Raw genomic sequence first — 20,939 nt, 5'->3', positions numbered from 1 at the left:
TAGCACAGACCCAGGACCAGGAACAGTGGGTGCGACATCTCTATGAATTTATGGTTTCTTAAAGCTGGTGGCACATTACACAACTTCTAGTCAGATTGAAAGACAAACTTGATGAGTACAGGTGCTGATTTTCTCATCTGAATATGTCAGATTACATAACTGGACATCGCAGGGCATGACAAATGAATAAACTCCATGATGACTTTCCAACACTTTTTCATATTTCCAAAATATAGTGAGATTGTTCCTTTTTCTGAGAGCAACCAACGTGCTTTCTGATCGCATTGGTGCCTATGTGGAAGCATTCCAGATGGGTTGATTTCACGGTCGTTATTTGCTCAGATCTAATTTAGTCTCATAGACACAGCGTTTCATTCACATTTGTGAAACTCTTACTTAAATTTCCTCCAGCCCACTTTCATTAGCTTTAGAGTCTCCTTAACATATAGGAAGCAGTCAACATTCTGGGTCACCAAGGTATACAGACCATTCTGAAGTTGAATTATTCATGAAGAGTAAATTTACTTGATCCATAACTAATCCCTGTAGTGCCTGCTATCTCAAGCACCATCATTTCTCAATTGCAATTCAGCTCAATAGAGCCAACATTCTCAACAGTCATCCATATGAAAGCCATGGCCAGACCCAGGCCAGAGACCTTCTTGAGAGACCTTCTGAAACCTCTTGATTATGGCATGTAAAGGGAACTGGTCCTGGTACAAATTAACAAAGCAATGAATGAATGGAGTCATGAACTGAATGACTGAATGATAGTAGAAATTTTAATTGTGTAGTCGCACATATTTTATTATGAAGGAGGTCATCTTTGTGCACTTATAAAATTGGCTCTGTGGAATAATCCTTTCAGGTTAAGCATCAAAACTTTGATCCTTCTTTTTATATATATATATATATATATATATATATATATATATATATACTGTATATAATTATCATATACATATATTGTACTGCTAAGCTGCAATCCTTTAGAACACTTCTATGAGGAAAGGCAAGTATACTTTTTTCCACTGTAAAAATAAAGAAGATTTAAAAAAAAAATCCTACTATGAGTACAACAAAGTAAAATTCAAAATAACAAAAGAGCGCAGAAGTCTAATTTTAATGTGCTATGACAATGTGATTAGCATCTCATTAATTGTACGTAGCATTATGGTCCAGTTAACAAGGCATTTAAGGAAGAGGCTTGTATGGGATCTGCTTTAGTGGGGTCAGAAGGTTTTTCTTTGAATATTCAGACATTTATTATATGAAACAGACAGAATTATTTTTAAATTGCCTGAATTATAGGGATCAAAAAATCTATAAAAAGCAAACAATACATTGATTATTTAATGGAATTGGTTCGAAGAGCTGTAGACTCTTCAACTCTGAACAAAAGAAATATTACCAAAAATGTGATTTTCTTCTTTTATTGCTGTTATTCCTAATCTGTTTTGAGCATCATGTTTTTTAACACGTAAGTCATTGTGTAGCACCACCTGGAGGCTAAAATCAACAAGTACACACAGCACAATCTGTTTTCTGGGATACTCCAGTAAATACATTGAATGCTGTCTCTCTCTTTGTTCTTTTACTTGTCTTACAAGTTGTCAACACCCTGCTTTTATGACTATTATTGTTATGATAATTATAAATATATTGAAGAAATATTATTTATATTTTTCTTGGAAAGAAAAAACAATATTACTTTTAACAAGTTCTGCTTATCAACCAGCTTGTATCTTAAAAAAAAAAAAAAAATTGGGAACTGTTTTGTTAATTTCTTAGCCTTTTCAAACTTATTTCTTCTATGACTTTGACATCTGTAAATATTAGTCTTACTGAAAAAAATAGAACTGTAGCATACTCTATTAACTCTTCTGACACTAAATAAAAAGTTATATTCTTTTTTACAGATAAATGTGCCTGTTTAATATATTGTGTAACATGTGAAATAAAAATGCAAGCTTTGGACCTGAAAACAACTCAGTGATATAACACAATAAAAGTGCTTTACCTCAGAGATAATAATGTCTGCCTAAACCTAAACCTAAACCTAACCACACTTCATGGCATCTCCAAATAAGGCTTGCCTGTCCATTTTTTTTTTTTGCACTCCATAGGGATTGTTTTTTTTTAATCAATTCATAAATATGTCGGTATCTTGCTCTATTTAGTACCTTGTTTGATGAACAATATTCTATAGTGCTTTACATTATTTGCTAAATTATAAAAATGCACATTTGAAAGTTTCATTGCAGCTATCTGAGTGACAGTGTTAGTGAGGCTCATACACCAAATCAGTAGTGGTGTTGGGTTCTGTACCTTTAATGTTTCCTGTCCTGGCGCCTCATTTATACAGCTTGCGTATGCACAAAAAGAAGCTCAAAATTTGCACTTCCCGTCCAATGTCAGGATTTAAACAAGAAGATGTGCGGATATAATTACTACAACTCTGACTCTTGAGTGTGCAACATTTCAGAGAAGCTGGGAAATGATGACGCTCTTGATCAAGCAGAGAAGTGCCACTAAACCAACTAAATGCTGCCTCACATGCATAATACTTCTTATCACTGTGCCATTATTATGATGATGTGACAGACGTACTGTACTGGTATTTCACACCAGAAGTGATGAGTATGATGTACAGACCGTATTTCAGTTCTCTTTTAAGAGGGCCAATGTTGTACATTTGTGCAGAAGAGCGGTTTTTGATTTTTTTGTCAGTTTATATCGACTACTTGGTGTCACTTCTCAGGGAACTGGCTGACAGGTCAGAAATATCTCAGTCAAGCTTCACTCCATAATGTCGCTATGCTGGAAGCCATGGAAAGACCAGAGAGGCACTACATCCCATTTTTGTATGGTGCTGGTATACATAAAACAAAGCATATTTTTGCCAAAATAAAAAGGCAATTTGCAGCAGAGTCCTGTTCTCCCAGTGTAATCGGAGCAATTTACTGCGCTCATATTGTAATAAGGGCATTCTTCAAGAATGAAGCTGCTTTTATTAGCTGTAAGTAGTGACATTCCATAACGCACAAGTCATCTGTAATGTGGCTGTCTCAGTGATCTTCGTCAACGTGTGATTCATCTATTTTGAGACAAAGTAGCTTTGGCAGATGTGACAGTGCTGTACGTGGTGAATGACTTTTTGGTAAGGTAACTAGCTGAACCCTCAGTGCTTCTTATGGCCTGTACTATTCATTTTAACAACAATCATGTCACTACATGTGCCAGGTGATAGCAGCTACCTGCTCAGATGTTAACATCATACGCCTTTCCCGGACCCTGCATAACACAGATGAGAGGAAGTATAATGGCCAGCATGATCTTGCACCCTCGGTTGCAGAATACAGCCAGACACTCCTGAATGCAGGTGGCGGGGTCTTTATGCATCAGGAACGAGGCTGCTCTTCCAGCCAATGAAGATCACCAGCAGTGCAACTGCATTCATATTATGATGCTCTATATTGGATGTTTCAGGGCAATGTTCGAGGCGCATTCACATACACATGTTTAAAAGGTGATTGCGATTTATAAAGGGTAAATTGCAGAGAAATGTTGCTTACGCCATGTTTTATAATTCTAATTTTTTTGTTGGTGTACATATTTTTCTTTATTTCTGGTGGATGCTTATTCTCAAGCTCACATCCCTACAAGCTGTGATATATGAGGCCCCCAGCTCATTAGCTTGTTCTTATTCCTTTACACCTCATACGAAGAATAGGTTGGCAATAAAGGATTGACACTTGTCCTTGTCCCGGGACACACTTCTAGCTGGTTGTATGTGTACCCTGCTTGTTGCAAGTGTTTCTCGTTTCCCTGTGGTTCTTGATTGACTCCTTTTCCATTTTACCTGAAGCTTCCAATCTCAGAGCTTGGCATGTGATGTTTCTTATCGATTTTCACATAGCATGGCCGACCTATCTCCACCTTCACCTCTTGATCTGGTTGTCAACTGTTTCTTGTCTGTTTTTTCTCCATATTTTATCATTTTTTGTTTTATCACACCATTTGATGTTGAGCATCTACCACAGACACCGGTTCCATAAACACAAGCAGTTTGTGTGCAGACGTCTTGGCGGTGCGGCAGGTCTTGTTGGCAAACTACAGAACAAATTTCACTTTGGTGTTAAATATTCATAGTTTGGTCTTCAGTGAGGCCGCCTGTGATCTCCATAGTGGTTGAATAATTTAAAAAACTGCTGCGGCCCTTTCAAGTTATGGTGCTAATATCTTGGTCTATACCTCCCTGGTTGTTGACTTTGTTGACTAAGAGTGTTAACTGTTGAACATCTTCTAGATCATCTCCTCTCAGTTTAATATTGTCAGTATTGATATGTCAAAGTTTTTCTGCTAACTGGTCTAGTGTCTCCATATTTTTTTCCATGCGATAAGAGGTCAATGTCATCAGCAAAGTCAATGCCTTGTAACGGGTGAATGAGCGACCATTGAACACCTGTTTCGTGGCTTACTCTTGCTCTTGTCATGTCTATTGCAATAAGAAATAGAAATGGTGATACCGAACATCCCCATCTTACCCCCATCTGTATGCTTAAGGATTCTGTGACAGTACTGTTATGGATTGCTAGATATGTTGAGGGCTGCTTATTGTATTAATTTAATGATTTACTCTGCAATTCAAAGATGTTATAATAATTTCTAGAGTGATGGTATATCTATATTGTTAAATGCTTTTTCCATCTATAATAAAACCTAGGTACAAGTACAGGTACATTGGAATTGCAAGTTCTTTTCCAATGATTATTCAACGATCATTCGTAGTGCTGCTATATGGTCTGCACACAATCTCCCTCTTCTAAATCTTGTTTGTTCATCTCTAAGATGTCTATCAAATTCTACCTTCATTTTCCCAAGCAGGATTCTGTTAAATAGCTTTCCAGGAATTGATATTAGAGAGATGCCCCTCCAGTTCTTACAATTTCTCAAGTTTCCTTTCAAAGGCAGTTTGATGATGGATGTTACCACATTTCCAATCTTTCAGCATCTCCTCAGTCATCCATATTTTGTGGAACAGCCACAAGTCCACTGTAAATGCCACAGGGGTTGGAGGGCATCCTGACCAGATAAGGGGATGGCTCCTTACCCGGATGGGACAGTCCAAACAGACAAATGGACATCCCAACCAGGAGAGAGGAAGGAGCCAAACCCAGAAGTGTTGGCCAGAGAAGATGGACAGACAGCCCACCAGAAGAAGACGTCACTGGGGACTCTTTATTCCCCCAGGACTCTAGATGGCAGCTGCCCTGGATATCAGTGCCCAGTATGGAACCAGTAGGGCATGCTGGGAAGTGTAGTCCCACAACACAGCCCTGCTGGATTCTATGGGTGCTGCAAGGGGTGCTGCAGGGAGATGTGCTCCCTACAATAGGGCTTCCATATAACCTGGAAGTACTTCCATCAGGCAGTCACCCTGGCACCGGAAGCACTCCTGGGTCGTCAATAAAAGAGACTGCACTCCCTTGTTCAGGTGAGTCTGAGCTGGGAGGACAGAGAGCAACACTCAGCTGGAGGAAGGCAGTGCGGTGGTGAGAAGAGTTGGAAGGAGGACAGATTATTGTGAAAAGAGAGATAAACCTGTGCTTGAGTTCCATTTTTGTTGATTTTCTTGAGGAGCGTGTGTAATAAACGCACTGTTATCTGAACCCAGGACTCTTAGTGTGTTCATGTTGGGGTTTGGGTCTCGCTGACACCCTGCTTTCCATCATACCTCATATTCACCATTACGCTTCAGTCAGTATTATTTGGTTTGTAGTGTAGGCCATTATAAGAACATTAGACAGAAAGTGGTGGGTGTGGTGCCAAAGCATGATTTTGAAAGGTCTGCAGCAATTGTATACACATTCTGCTTTTTAAATTAAATTCATTATTAAAATAAAACTCTTTTAATATCAGAGCTATGCTAATGCAGCAGTTATTGCAAAGAAGGCAGAAATGACAGAATGTGCTGGCACCTGTTATATTATTATGATTCAGTATTTATCAGAAGCCTTTTCCCAAAGCAATTTGTAAACTTCAAAATCCATACAATACATCTTACCCAACTTCAGCTTTATGTAGACTGATGGTGGATGAGCTTAAAAAAGAAAAGAAAATGACAAAAGTTCATATTGGCGCAGTATGTATCCTTTCTTCTTAAATGGAACAGCGTGATCCTCTGTGCCACTCATCATGCCTATTTTGTCATGCATTGTTGCTGTCTTGCAGTGGTTTTTGAGATTTTCTTTGCATCTTTGAGTTTTTTCTTTCTCACTTTTTTATTCTTATTTTATGTGATTTTTTTTTTTGCAATTTTTCTTTCTAAATCAAGCTAAATTGGACATAAAAAAGAAGAGTCATCCATAAAATAATATGACTTTCCGGAGCACATTGTGTTTAAAACTATTTTTGGGCAATATTGTGCCCTCCATAATGTTTGGAACTAAAATATATTTCTCCTTGATTTACTCCTTTGCTCCAAAATTTAAAATTATAAATTAAACAATTCAGATGTGATTAAAGTTCACATTGCAGACTTTCATTTAAGGGTATTTGCATACATTTCGGTCAGAGCATGCAGAAATGACAACACTTTTTCTACATGGTCCCCCCATTTCAAGGCACCAAAATGTTTTGGACATAGCAATGGCAGGTCTATAAAAGCAGACAGTCTGTAAAGCAATGACTACTTGAAGTCTGCAATTCGTAGACATCACCAGGTGCTGAGGATCTTCTCTGGTGATGCTCTACCAAGCCTCTAATACAGCCATCTTCAGCTCCTGTTTGTTTCGGGGGCTTGTCCCCTTAAGTTTTCTCATCGGTATATGGAAGGCCTGCTCAATTGGATTTAAATCGAATGACTGGCCATTCCATTTTTTAGCTTTGGTGCCTTAGCAGTATGTTTGGGATCATTAGCTTGCTGAAGGATTAAGTGTCATCCTTGAGTTTGGAGCCATTTACTGGAACTTGAACAGATGAGATGTTTCTCTAGACCGCAGAATTCATGCCATCAGCAATTCCATCATCAATGAAGAGAAGTGTGCCAGGACCTGTGGCAGCCATACATGCCCAAGCCATAACACCTCCAGCACCATGATTAACAGATGAGGAGTGTGCTCTACTTTGGATTTTGCGCAGTTCCTATTCATCTCCACACTCTGCTCTCACCATCACTCTCATGCAGGTTCATCTTTGTCTTACCTGCCCACAAGACTTTTTTCCAGAATCCTGCAGGCTCTTTGAAGTCCTTTGGAGATGCAGCAAATGTAGCTAAGAAGCAACGCTGTCACATGTGCCTAAGGGCAAAGGAGAGAAAGATGAAGGCCGCTTGCTCCCAGTGCAAACTTCCGGTTTGCCAGGAACGTTCAGAGCGTTCCTTGGTTTGTCTGGCCTGCAAACAAGTTGAAGTTGAGGCAGATTCTGAGTGACTGTTCTGTAAGCGAATCAGATGAGTAACTGACGTCTTGTTTTAGTGCTGCTATGACTGTATTTTATATGATTTGGTGAACACTGAACACGCATTACTATTACAAAAGTAACATGTAAACTATTGAAAATTTACATCATATTTCCTTCATTTCAGAGGTAATAAAATTTTCTGAAGTTATTGTATTGCTTTTTAGGCAGATTTAAGCAGTTTAAAATGGTCTGCAAGACCCCCCATTCATGGAAACGTTATAAAAATGTCATTCATGGATGAGGGATAAATGACTCTTCCAGTGATATTTCAGTTGTCATTTTCAGACTTTATTAAGACATAATCTCAGCACATCAGATGAAGTCAGCGGCATCCGCGACTCACTCCCATGACCACAGGCGGTGTAGTTTGAAATGTCCAGCTCAGAACAGGTTTGATTGTGTCTTAAGTTGTAAGGGCTCTGTATGTTCAAGAGTTGAGAACCAATGAGGGTTTACCCAGAAAGAATTACAATTCATAAAATGCAATAATGAGGAATAAGGAATAAGGATGTTTTGAACCTTGAGGCTCATCCGCCTGATGTCTCAGATTTAAAATGCCACAGCTGGATGTATAAAAGAAAAGAAAGGACAAAGATTGCAGATGAACTCGCCATACCTATACAGCCTTCATAACAGCGTCAGGCACGTTATTAGCTGTCGCATAGAGAGGTGATCAAATGATAACGTGAAATGTGTTGGAAAGTCGTCATGGAGTCATCTAATTTGTCATGCCCTGCAATAACTAGTCAAGTAATATGACATCCTCAGGTAATGAGATGAGTAACGCCAGTCATCAAGGTTGACATCCCCTCTGAGTAGAAGTCATGTAACGGGTGATTGGCTTAAGGTGAACAAATCCAGGAATCACAATCTAGAGACAGAACTTTTAATGAAGCAAGAAAACAAACAGGAATCAAAAGCAATGCAGAAGCTCCAGTTCAGTACTAGCCTGGGCAGGCACCTCATCAAGTGTCCCAGCATGCTTTGGCTCAACATACAGGAACACTGCTCATCAACTGCCTAATACCATCATTACAGTGAAGCCTGGTGGCTGCATCATCGTGCTATTAGGGCACTTTTCAGTGGCAGGGACAGGATGTCTGCTCAGAACTTAGGAAAGGATGAATGCAGATGAATACAGAGGGGTCATTGAAGAAAACCCGATCCAAAGTGCGTGTGACCTCAGACTGGGGTGATGGTTCACCTTCTAACACGACAATGACCTGCAGCATACAGCTAAGACAACACTGGGGTGGCTTCAGGGCAACACTCTGAATGTCCTTGAGTTGTCCAGCCAAAGCCCAGACTTTAACCCCATAGACAATATGTGGCAGTTTACAGATGCTTCCCATCCAATCTAATGGAGCTTGAGAGGGTCTGTCAGGAAGAATGGGATAAACCGCACTAATCCAGGTGTGCAAAACTTGTACGGACTTACAGTGGTGTGAAAAACTATTTGCCCCCTTCCTGATTTCTTATTCTTTTTCATGTTTGTCACACAAAATGTTTCTGATCATCAAACACATTTAACCATTAGTCAAATATAACACAAGTAAACACAAAATGCAGTTTTTAAATGATGGTTTTTATTATTTAGGGAGAAAGAAAATCCAAACCTACATGGCCCTGTGTGAAAAAGTAATTACCCCCTGAACCTAACAACTGGTTGGGCCACCCTTAGCAGCAATAACTGCAATCAAGCGTTTGCGATAAATTGCAATGAGTCTTTTACAGCGCTCTGGAGGAATTTTGGCCCACTCATCTTTGCAGAATTGTTGTAATTCAGCTTTATTTGAGGGTTTTCTAGCATGAACCGCCTTTTTAAGGTCATGCCATAGCATCTCAATTGGATTCAGGTCAGGACTTTGACTAGGCCACTCCAAAGTCTTCATTTTGTTTTTCTTCAGCCATTCAGAGGTGGATTTGCTGGTGTGTTTTGGGTCATTGTCCTTTTGCAGCACCCAAGATCGCTTCAGCTTGAGTTGACGAACAGATAGCCGGACATTCTCCTTCAGGATTTTTTGGTAGACAGTAGAATTCATGGTTCCATCTATCACAGCAAGCCTTCCAGGTCCTGAAGCAGCAAAACAACCCCAGACCATCACACTACCACCACCATATTTTACTGCTGGTATGATGTTTTTTTTCTGAAATGCTGTGTTCCTTTTACGCCAGATGTAACGGGACATTTGCCTTTCAAAAAGTTCAACTTTTGTCTCATCAGTCCACAAGGTATTTTCCCAAAAGTCTTCGCAATTATTGAGATGTTTCTTAGCAAAATTGAGACGAGTCCTGATGTTCTTTTTGTTTAACAGTGGTTTGCGTCTTGGAAATCTGCCATGCAGGCCGTTTTTGCCCAGTCTCTTTCTTAAGGTGGAGTTGTGAACACTGACCTTAATTGAGGCAAGTGAGGCCTGCAGTTCTTTAGACGTTGTCCTGGGGTCTTTTGTGACCTCTCGGATGAGTCGTCTCTGCGCTCTTGGGGTAATTTTGGTCGGCCGGCCACTCCTGGGAAGGTTCACCACTGTTCCATGTTTTTGCCTTTTGTGGATAATGGCCCTCACTGTGGTTCGCTGGAGTCCCAAAGCTTTAGAAATGGCTTTATAACCTTTATCAGACTGATAGATCTCAATTACTTCTGTTCTCATTTGTTCCTGAATTTCTTTGGATCTTGGCATGATGTCTAGCTTTTGAGGTGCTTTTGGTCTACTTCTCTGTGTCAGGGAGCTCCTATTTAAGGGATTTCTTGATTGAAACAGGTGTGGCAGTAATCAGGCCTGGGGGTGGCTACGGAAATTGAACTCAGGTGTGATACACCACAATTAGGTTATTTTTTAACAAGGGGGCAATTACTTTTTCACACAAGGCCATGTAGGTTTGGATTTTTTTTTCTCCCTAAATAATAAAAACCATCATTTAAAAACTGCATTTTGTGTTTACTTGTGTTATATTTGACTAATGGTTAAATGTGTTTGATGATCAGAAAGATTTTGTGTGACAAACATGCAAAAGAATAAGAAATCAGGAAGGGGGCAAATAGTTTTTCACACCACTGTACCTGAGAAGACTCAAATTGCTGTCAAAGGGGCTTCTACAAAGAACTGAATTAAAGGTCTGAGATTACAGTTTTGGATTTTTAATAAATTTGCACATCTTTCTGAAAAAAATGTTTTCGCTTTGTCATTATGAGGATTTACTGAGTGTACATTGATGGGTAAAAATGGTAAATCTGTCCATTTAAAAATGAAGTCTTCAACACAATAAAGTGTGCAGAAAGTGAGGGGGCTGAATACTTTCTGAATCCACTGTAACTCTGTTTGCAAGTCTTTAAAAACATCAAGTTAAATCAGCTAGGTTACCATCTTATTTGGATAATGTAAAATTGCAGTCACATATCATTAATCTTATTTTAGAAAAGGTCTTGTGATTGAAAAAGAAATGTTCTCTCAAGCTGACACTGGGTTCATCTCTCTCTCTAAATACATATAGTGCCTTTAAGCCAGGGGCAAGATTTAAGATTTATGATAACCACAGACTTGTGTGCAAAATTAAATTAAAGCATAACAGAGTAACAATGGGATGAGTGTTTTCAAGTTTCTTGGGAAAGCTGGAAAGAGAAGGGCAAAGCAGAGCAACGATTACCAAAGACAAGCAGGCAACGAGCAACATTTGTGAAGACGTGAAGAGCATAAGAAGATCAGAAGATGAAAAAAATACCAATCGGGTAAGGAAATGTTCTCCGCATTGTACCCTGATAGGCCACTAGAAAGAATTTAAGATATGGAGAGAGAGACGGAAAAATGAGTGCCTTCTATTGGCCTATTGCTATAGAATCATATATAAAAATGGAAAAGATATTTTGACAATCACTAGCACCTCAGCACAGCTCTAAACTACTATAAGTAGCATTAGACATAACATACACAACATTTTCAAAACTAATTAATATCATTAAGGGGCCCCGCCTCTTAGGGTTCTACCCACAAGTACAAGGAATGTTAGCACAGACAATACAATGCATAAATGCTAAAAACATACCTTCAATGCTAAATACAAACATATATACATAGAATCTTTCTATATAATACGCTACCGTGGCTGTTCGTTTGTCTGTCCAGGATTTTAAATCACCTGTAGCTCGCAAACCGTTTGACCTATTCACCTGATATTTGGTACAAATATACTACATGATGTCTACTATCCACTTTTGGGGTGATGATTTTGATTATTCTTTTTATTTTTATTTTATTTTATTGTAGAATCAACTCTCGACAACGCACAGCAGGGCGTCCGTGTGGCGTATGCGTATGGGCACCGTTCTCATTCCCTATCACCTTCACTAATCATTCTTGAGGCAGATTGAAGAGTGCCAGCTTCCTTTAAAAAATAAAAGAAAACGTACTAAGTAATCCATCCATTTTCTAACCCGCTGAATCCGAATACAGGGTCACGAGGGTCTGCTGGAGCCAATCCCAGCCAACACAGGGCACAAGGCAGGAACCAATCCTGGGCAGGGAGCCAACCCACCGCAGGTCACACACAAACACACACTAGGGCCAACTTAGAATCGCAAATCCACCTAACCTGCATGTCTTTGGATTGTGGGAGGAAACCGGAGCGCCCGGAGGAAACCCACATAGACACGGGGAGAACATGCAAACTCCACGCAGGGAGGACCCGGGAAGCGAACCCGGGTCTCCTAACTGCGAGGCAGCAGCGCTACCACTGCACCACCGTGCCGCCCACGTACTAAGTAATCGCAACACAAAAACTAACTTAATCAGTTTTAACACAAAAAAATGCAGACGAAAGAAGAGAAGCAGCAGGCCACTAAGGTGAAGAAAAGAAGAGCTGCTCAGGAAGCAGCAAGCGCAGTAAGTAAACGAATGAGTAAACGAATGCTAAACAGAGACAAAAGAAACTATGAATGCTCAAGTCAAGTGTATTCACTGCACTGCGTGCAGTATGCCGTTACTGGTAATAAATAATATATAAAAAATAAATAAGAAGCAAACATATTATAAACAAAAATGACATAATTACAATAAACAAATGAAAAAACTTTGGATGTGAGCAGTCAGTAGGCTTTGCACCCTAGGAACCAAGTTACCCGAGCTATTCGACAGCATTTCAGTAATTATTTACCACTCTGATCTGATATTCCTGATTATAAAATAAGCCATTACGATAGCAATTGACAAGAGCAATTCATAATTAATTGCAGAATTACGGTATTTGAGGGTTCCTTAAGAGTGCCTCTTTCCCTTGCATGATTTGGCTCAAAAACTAATCAACACATTGTCATCTCATAACAGGCTTAAGTTTCGAGTTTGCTATTTTTCCATCCTACTGTTTTAGCTCCAGACCATCCTCAAGAAACTGTGACACACAGACACACACAAACACACACTCGTCATCGAGATGTAGATGTTTTCGGTATCAGGGAGCCTAAAATATCGAAATCTGTCAAAAACTGGAGATCAAAATTTTTGACAAATCTAAAGCTTTGGCTCCTCCCCCATAGATGATAGGTTATGGCGGGGGAGGGCAAAAAGCAAAATTACTGTAGAAATGACATAAAGAACAATACAAAGGAAAAGACACAGAAGCCTGGCTGTACCGTAGCATATTGAGCCAGCATAAGCCGATTTGGGCTCCGTTTTTAACGATACGACATTGTAAAAAGGGTGTACAGTCTACAAACACATGTAATTCATCCATCCATCCATTATCCAACCCGCTATGTCTTAACTACAGGGTCACGGGGTCTGCTGGAGCCAATCCCAGCCGACACAGGGTGCAAGGCAGGAAACAAACCCTGGGCAGGGTGCCAGCCCACCGCAGGTGAATATAAATATGTGTATATAAATATATCAATATGTGCTGTGGTTGACAGCTGGGACCCTTGCCCAGCCTGGATGCCACTGGGGGAGCAAGTGTGGCCAGAGCATTACCTCCCCCGGAACATTAGAGGACGGCCCCCCTGGTTGCAGACACAGGGTCACGGGGGTCTGCTGGAGCCAATCCCAGCTAACACAGGGTGCAAGGCAGGAAACAAACCCTGGGCAGGGCGCCAGCCCACCACAGACACATGTAATTACTTTCTTTAATTGTTGCAAAAATAACAGGTATAGATTGAAATAAATTGTTTTATTTCATGTGATTCTTTATATGTTTTTGGATATTGAATTCAAAAGTGAAAACTACCTAACATTTTTTATAAAATGCATTTTCATCTGTCAATTACAGTTGTTTTCATAAATGTTTTCACACTATAATTAATTGATTATCAATGATGATGAAGAATATTCAAGCAATGAGCCACAGCCATTCACTTAGGATGAACTTAATGATGTAGTAAGAGATCAAAGATGCAGCAGAGCTCCTGTGGTCCTGAATAAAAGATAAAAACAAATTACACCCAGACATAACTTTCTCTTGGTACCGAAAAAGAGAATAAGAGTTTGCAACATTTTCAAGAAAAATGGATCCTTGATTTACTGCACTGATGTAAGTGGCCTAGTGCAGAAATTCGGCAGAGATTCACAATGCAGAAGGATGGAGACTATTGTCACGTGGATGCGCTTGGGAGTCAGCTTAAGGGACCAGGGACTGGCACTGTGTGCAACTGCTTCGTCTCTTCCTCTCTCTTCAGAACGCGAGATTGATGGCACCTATGATGCCCCTTCCATTGTCTGCCCTCTTGGACCCGCCCCTTCCTGCCCATAACCCATTTGACCAGCAATTCTGCCATTTCTGAGTCAGTTCAATATTGGACTCCCGTCTGAAAAGACATCAATCTTTGTAAAAAGATTATTTTCTTTTTTGACTTAATTTATTTTACGGGCCCCAAACCCTTTTTCGTGTCTACATCTTGTTTTATGCTATTATTATATTCATCTAAAAGAAATTTAGGAGTAAGTTTTTAGGTAACAATAAAAATCCAAATTTAAAAAAAAAATGGCAAAGAATTTTAGTTAAGTTTAAAAATTGGGTTTGCAACATGAGTCTCAAAGTTCACTTTTTGGATTCGCATTTGGAAGTTTTCCCTGAAAATCAAAGAGCGGTGAGCAAGTAGCAGGGCAAAGATTCCATCAGGATATCAAAGGCATGGAAAGAAGGAACCAGGGATGGATGTTGGGATGTTAGTATGATGGCGGACTACTGCTGGATGAGTCATAGGAACGCACCAGAAAAAGGATAGACAATAGCCCACCAAAAAAATGTTCTGGAATGAAAAAACTAAAAAATGACAAAAATGAGAGAATTTATTTAGAAATTAATGAATATGTATTGTTGTTTTCTTTACATATATGCTTAAAAATGTTAGCCTGACATAATATTTTCATGTTACATTGATTTAAAACAATACTTCAGAACTAAATAAACTGGATAATTTGTTTAATTTGAATCCAGTATCTTTCAAATTTTGCACTTAAATTTGACGTGATAGAAATATTCTAATTATACTTTTTGCTGTGTTTATGAATGTAAATAAAAATAATCACAACTAAAACACTTTATGAATGTAATTTTGCAGACTGGTGTTATGGGACTTCTAAAACCATAACCATCAGCCATACCACCTGCACTTCAGAAGAGGCCATCCGCTTGAAGCTAAGCAGGTTCCACCCCAGCCAGTCCTTGGATGGGAGACCATCTAGGAAAAGCTTGGGTCGCTGCTGGAGGAGGTGTTGGTGAGGCCAGAGGGGACGCATACCCTGTGGTCTGACTGTGAGTCCCAATTCCCCAGCGCAGTGATGGGGACACTGTGTTGTAAAAATGGTGCTGTCCTTTGGATGAGACGTGAAATTGAGGTCCTGACTCTCTGTGGTCATAAAAGCTCCCTGGGCATCCTTTGTAAAGAATAGGATGTGATCTGATGTCCAGGCTAATTTGCCCACTATGGCCTGGACATTCTGGCCCCCTAATCATCCTCTGTCTCTAATTGTCTGTCTCTCTCTCATCACTTCAAAACCTAATAGTTAATGTGTGCCAAGCGCACTGGTGGAAAATGGCTACCGCTGCATCATCCTGGTGCAACTAGTGGCTACCCACTCACTGAAATGCTTTGAGTAGTGAAAAAAGTGCTATATAAATGCATTATTATTATTATTATAATTAATGGGCTGTGTCAGTTATGATTTAGGGGTGTTACATTATTTATTTTGTTTTTAATATTTGTAATTTGTTTAGACCACTTTGAAACGATTCATTTCCACTTTGATATTAAAGAGTCTTTATCTGTTGATCAGTGTCAAAAAAATAAATCCACAGCGAGTCAATGTTGCTTAACAATAAAATGTGAAAACATTAAGGGGTAAATACTTACAGGCATCATGTATTTGGCAGAGGCCTATTTCCAAGCTGACTTACTGTACGTACAGCATCAGACTTTGACCATTATAACTGTTCACAGATATTATTTTACACTTGGAGCCCAGGCAGGGTAAGTGAGTCTCATGGAGATGCAGAGGCAGGACTTGAATCAGTAGCCTCCTTGTTTAATTTCCATTGGCTTAGCCACTGTGCCACACTGCCTGCCTAGATTGTGTTCAGTTTCATTCATAGGCTCTTATAAAATGCTGCAGGATGTTTCATGGCGGGCACACAATGATAATAAAATGAGTGAGTGAGTGAGTGGCTGAGTAAGTGAGGCAGTGGCCTGTCACATGATAGGAATTTGTCTGCTGCCTTGATGTCAACACCAGTCATTATTAACTGTAATATAGCAGACTCGATTCTTCATATGATATTGTACATATCATAATCGGATATGGGACAGATTATTGCCTGGTTATAGGCAATTGTTTATGCAGTATCTGACTATAATGCAACCTGTCACAGTTCCTCGAGCTGAAAGGCTCATACCAAAAAGGAGGAGATGTTCCCTTGTTCAGAGGAGCTGGATGCCACTGCCAGTCTTTCATTACAGAGGATAACCAATGCAGCCCTGTGGCTCTGGAGCACAACACCCGAGAGCTCAGGGCTTCTGCATTAATCAATGTGCAAGAATGAAGTAGTTAAATTCCTTCCCATCTGTGGAGGGTACTGGGCTCCTAATTCCTCTAATCGTATCTGATACACAAGTAGCAACAAAGAGCGCATTCAGCCACAAGCAGGGAAAATTACCCAGGGCAGGGTTGAAGCTGCAGCTTGAGCTTAGCAAGACAAAGGACAGCTTCATTTCTGAAATTTCACAGCAGTAACGTGATTAAGAGATTCCACAGTATTTGATGGGTGGGGGGTTGCCTCCTGATATTAACCCTTCTAAATACATTCCGCCCTCTCCCTCCTACTCTTGTCTCTCAAATTGCCAGAGGCAGTTGCCCATCCTTCCAAGGTTGCTATCGATTGGAGGAATCAGGATGCTGCTGCTGTCCCCAGCCATTTTCCACTATTGGTTGTGTCGGCTCCAGAGATGTTTCACCAGCAGGATCGCAGTGAAATTGATTATGCCCACCTAAGTACATCAAGGGTGGCATGGAGCCACATGGTGACCTCAGCCCCATTTGAGAAGTATTGTCTCACCTTGCCTGGTAATCTCGACTTTCTTTCCGGTCTCATTTTCAATACCATTCAGTGCCGTGTACCTGCAAAAAGGGTAATCCCTTAAAAACAAAAATCCATTCTGATTCTGAGGGAGAACTCTACAAATGTCTCCATTCCTCTTGTTCTTCCCACTTTGTGTAGCACAGAGTTCCCAGGTGGAACGTGATCAGGCTTCGATAAAATCCAGGGCCTGGGGTATCACTGACAACCACACAAAGGCGCTGTTGATGGGACCTGCTCTCTGATAGTCCTGGGAAGGCCCCTAGGCTGGGGTTGCTAAGGCAACGGGTTACCAGGGAGAGCTTTGCGTCTGACACAAAGGCTTGTCTGTTTCCCAAAGGCGTATCTCTCCGACTGCCTACCTGCTTACCTGTCTGTCCAGCTACCTGACTGCCTGCCAGCAGACGTGAACTTCTGGCTAGCAATGTGGAATGATGCCCACAGAGACACACAGGCATGCAAAGCACACACAGAGACATGAAACTGAAATACTCTTTTGAATGAGTAAGAAAGTGTATGCCAGTGGTGAGAGCTGATAGCATGAAGCGGAATGAAGAAATGATAGCAGCAAGAATCTGAAATGACCCTAATGCAGGTGTCTATTCTACCTTTCTGTGCATTTTCTGAATGGCTAGAACCAAATGTGGATGGAAGGCCGCACACAACCATTTCAGAGCGTCTATATTATTGGGTTAAAGGAAAAAAAAAACTATTTTCATCAGGGGGAAACTCCCAAAGATACTGAGTGGAAACCTATATTCAACACAAATAACAACCCATACATCATTTATGGGTCAATTTTGACCCGGTTGTGTATTTGAAATCAGTAGGAACACCTTCACCTGTTCAGAATGAAACCTTGTGACTTTTCTTTCATTTCTCTAATTAACAAACAATACAATAACTTAAACATAATATAATTTATACAGCTTTTAAAAATTTTACCTAACATTTTCACTTTCGACCCATCATTGACCTTAATAGATTTTCCATTGCATTTAGGTTAGTATATTTGTTCAAAATCCTTAAAACCATCCTAAATGCTACCTTTTCAGCACAGAAATATGTAAGCTTTTAGTAAAATTCCCTAACTTTTAAAAAGAACCAAAAAAATTTTCCAAATCTCAGATTTTTTTGCAGCTGCTTTGCAATTTGAACACTGCCATGCCCTTTGGGTCAATTCTGACCCATCATATTTTACTTTCCTGGTTTGTTCACATCCGATAACAAACAAATAAAACCCTAAATGTCATCTGTTCTAAAGTGCTATGAAAAAAATATTTGACCCCTTCCTAATATCCTGTTTTTACTTACCGTATATATACTCACGTTTAAGTTCTCCCGTGTATAATTCGGGGCTTGATTACCGGTATTTTATAATGTCGGTCATATAAATTGAATGTTATTAATCCAAGAGATTATGATATCCTAACGCCCACCTGAGAGAGTAACCACGGAGCACACTGCCTTTTTTTTCTGTGTATTGTGCTTACATGACCACACGGTAATACCCGAAATATTCCAAAGCGACGTTTGCACTGATTTGTGTTTTTTGTATCTCACACCCTTCATACACCTTTATCGTAAGAGCATCCCTTATCTACGATAGAGCATTCGATCAGAAGAAAATATGAAGCTGGTTTTAAATTAAACGTCTTTGAAGTGGCGAAAGAAATTGGTAACTGCGTTGCTGCAACAAAATTCAATGCGCCTGAGAAACTGATGTGAGATTGGAGGAAGCAAGAAGATGTAAAAAAAAAATTAGGTGTCATATTTTTGAACGGGCAGATAAGTCAGGGTCAGATTTTATGATTGATTTTTCGGGTTTCAAAACCCAATTTATACACGAGTATATACGGTATTTTACACAATGAAAGGACTTTAGACAAAATGCAAATTTAGATAAAAGGAATCTGAGCGAACAAGCAATACCGTTTTTAAATTATTACTTTCACCTTTTTAGGGAACAAAGTTATCAAATAACCTCTGTCACCCATGAGAAAATGTAATTGTCCCCATAATTTTATTTCTTTGTTACAGCACCTTTAGCTGTGACTATTTCTGCTAAACATTTCCTATAATTTTATGTCGGTCTTTCACATTGCAGTTGAGGAATTTTAGCCCAGGTTTATTTCAGACGCTTTGGTAGGTTTGTGAACACGAAATGTTCCTTTCAGGATCTCTGCTGGGTTCAAGTCAGGACTCTAACGAGGCCACTTCAAAACTTTAATCTTATGGCTCCTGAGCCACTGAGTTATAGATTTTCTTTTGTGCTTTGGGTCGTTGTCCTCTTGCATATCCCAATGACGCTTCATCGTCAGGTCAAAGACAGATGATTGAACATTCTCCTTCAGAAAATTCTGCTAAAGTGAAGAATTCATGTCTCCCTCAAAACTGACAAAGCTTTGAGGTCTTGAAGCAGCCAAGCAGCTTAACACCATCACTCTACCTTCCCCACGCTTTATTGAAGTTATGATGTTCTTAGCGTTGAACGCTATGCTAGATTTATGCCAGACAAAGTCCAGAAAGTTCTAATTTTGACTTTTCTGTCCATAGAACATTTTCCAAACAGTTTTGGGGGTCATTAATGTGTTTCTTTGTAAATGTGTGAAGAGAACCGATGTTACTCTTGGATAGCATGTATCTGCCTTGCTGCTCTCTCATGAATCACATTTTAGTCCATCTCTTTCATATCATGGAGTCAAGAATATTGAGCATAGCTGAGCTACAGAAACTTACAGCTCTTTGTATCGTTAATTTAGGATCCTCAGTGACTTCTTGAATAAGATGATGTAGTGCTCTTGGGATACGTTTGGTAGGCTAAAGTGCCTGGGGAGGTACCCCACTGTTCCAAATGTTCTCTTTGTGGAGATAATGGCACTCACCGAGGTGCGGTGGATTTCCAGTGTCATAGAAATGGTTTTGTAATGTTTCCCTGACTTGTAAATTTCAACAACTTTTCCCCTCATCTCTTCTGAAATTTACTTTGATTAAGGCATAGAGTACTTCTAGAAGCCTGGTGGTGATAACTTCACTTTTATCAAGGTCAATGTATGATGAGGTTTAGATTTCACTGGGCTGGCAGCCATTAGATCTGCCTTTGTTCAGTCATCTGAGTCAGTTAAATTTGGTCACCGTTTCACATGGGTATTGCAGATGCTTGATAACTTTTTACTTAAATGTATTAGGTGGCAAGAAATAGAAATCCTTCAGTACCTGTTCTCCCTTTATCTAAATTTGCTCAAGGTTGTACAGGTGTAGAAAACATTCTGTATGGTCCCAGTGCCAAAGAATAGGGCATTCTAGTGATCCCAAGAACTTCAGAACACTTGCTCTTACTTCATACATTATAAAGACCTCTGAGAGGCTGCTCCTGAAACAGGTTACAATCCCTGGTTTCAGAACATCTGCATCCTAGGCAGTTTGCCTATTAGACACAGATAGGTCTGAAGGATTTTGTGATCTCCATGGTCCACCGAGCCTACTTCAACTTGGACAGAGCTGGTATCAGAGTCAGGATATTATTCTTTGATTTTTCCAGCTCCTTTACCACCATTCTGCCTCGTCAACTGGAGAAAAAGTTCTAGGCTTTCCATCTTGACACCTCCACAACCTCCTGGACTATGGATTACCTAACCAAGAGAGAGCAGTGTGTGAGGCTGAGTGACCTTGTGTTAGAGATGGTGGTGTGTAATGCTAGAGCATCTCAGGGAATTGTCCTGTCTCCTTTCCTGTTTACCTTCTACACAACCAACTTCCAGCACAATACCAGCACTTACCATCTACAGAAATTCTCAGATGAGTCCTCCATCATAGGCTGCATTAATAATGAAGACAAGTCAGAGTACAGGAAGGTTGTGGAGGACTGTGTCTTGTTTTGCAGGCAGAAGCACCTGTAACTCAACATCAGCAAGATTGAATTG

This window comes from Polypterus senegalus, chromosome 10, assembly GCF_016835505.1.
Source record: "Polypterus senegalus isolate Bchr_013 chromosome 10, ASM1683550v1, whole genome shotgun sequence".
Lineage (NCBI taxonomy): Eukaryota > Metazoa > Chordata > Cladistia > Polypteriformes > Polypteridae > Polypterus > Polypterus senegalus.
This window is presented reverse-complemented; position numbering follows the sequence as displayed.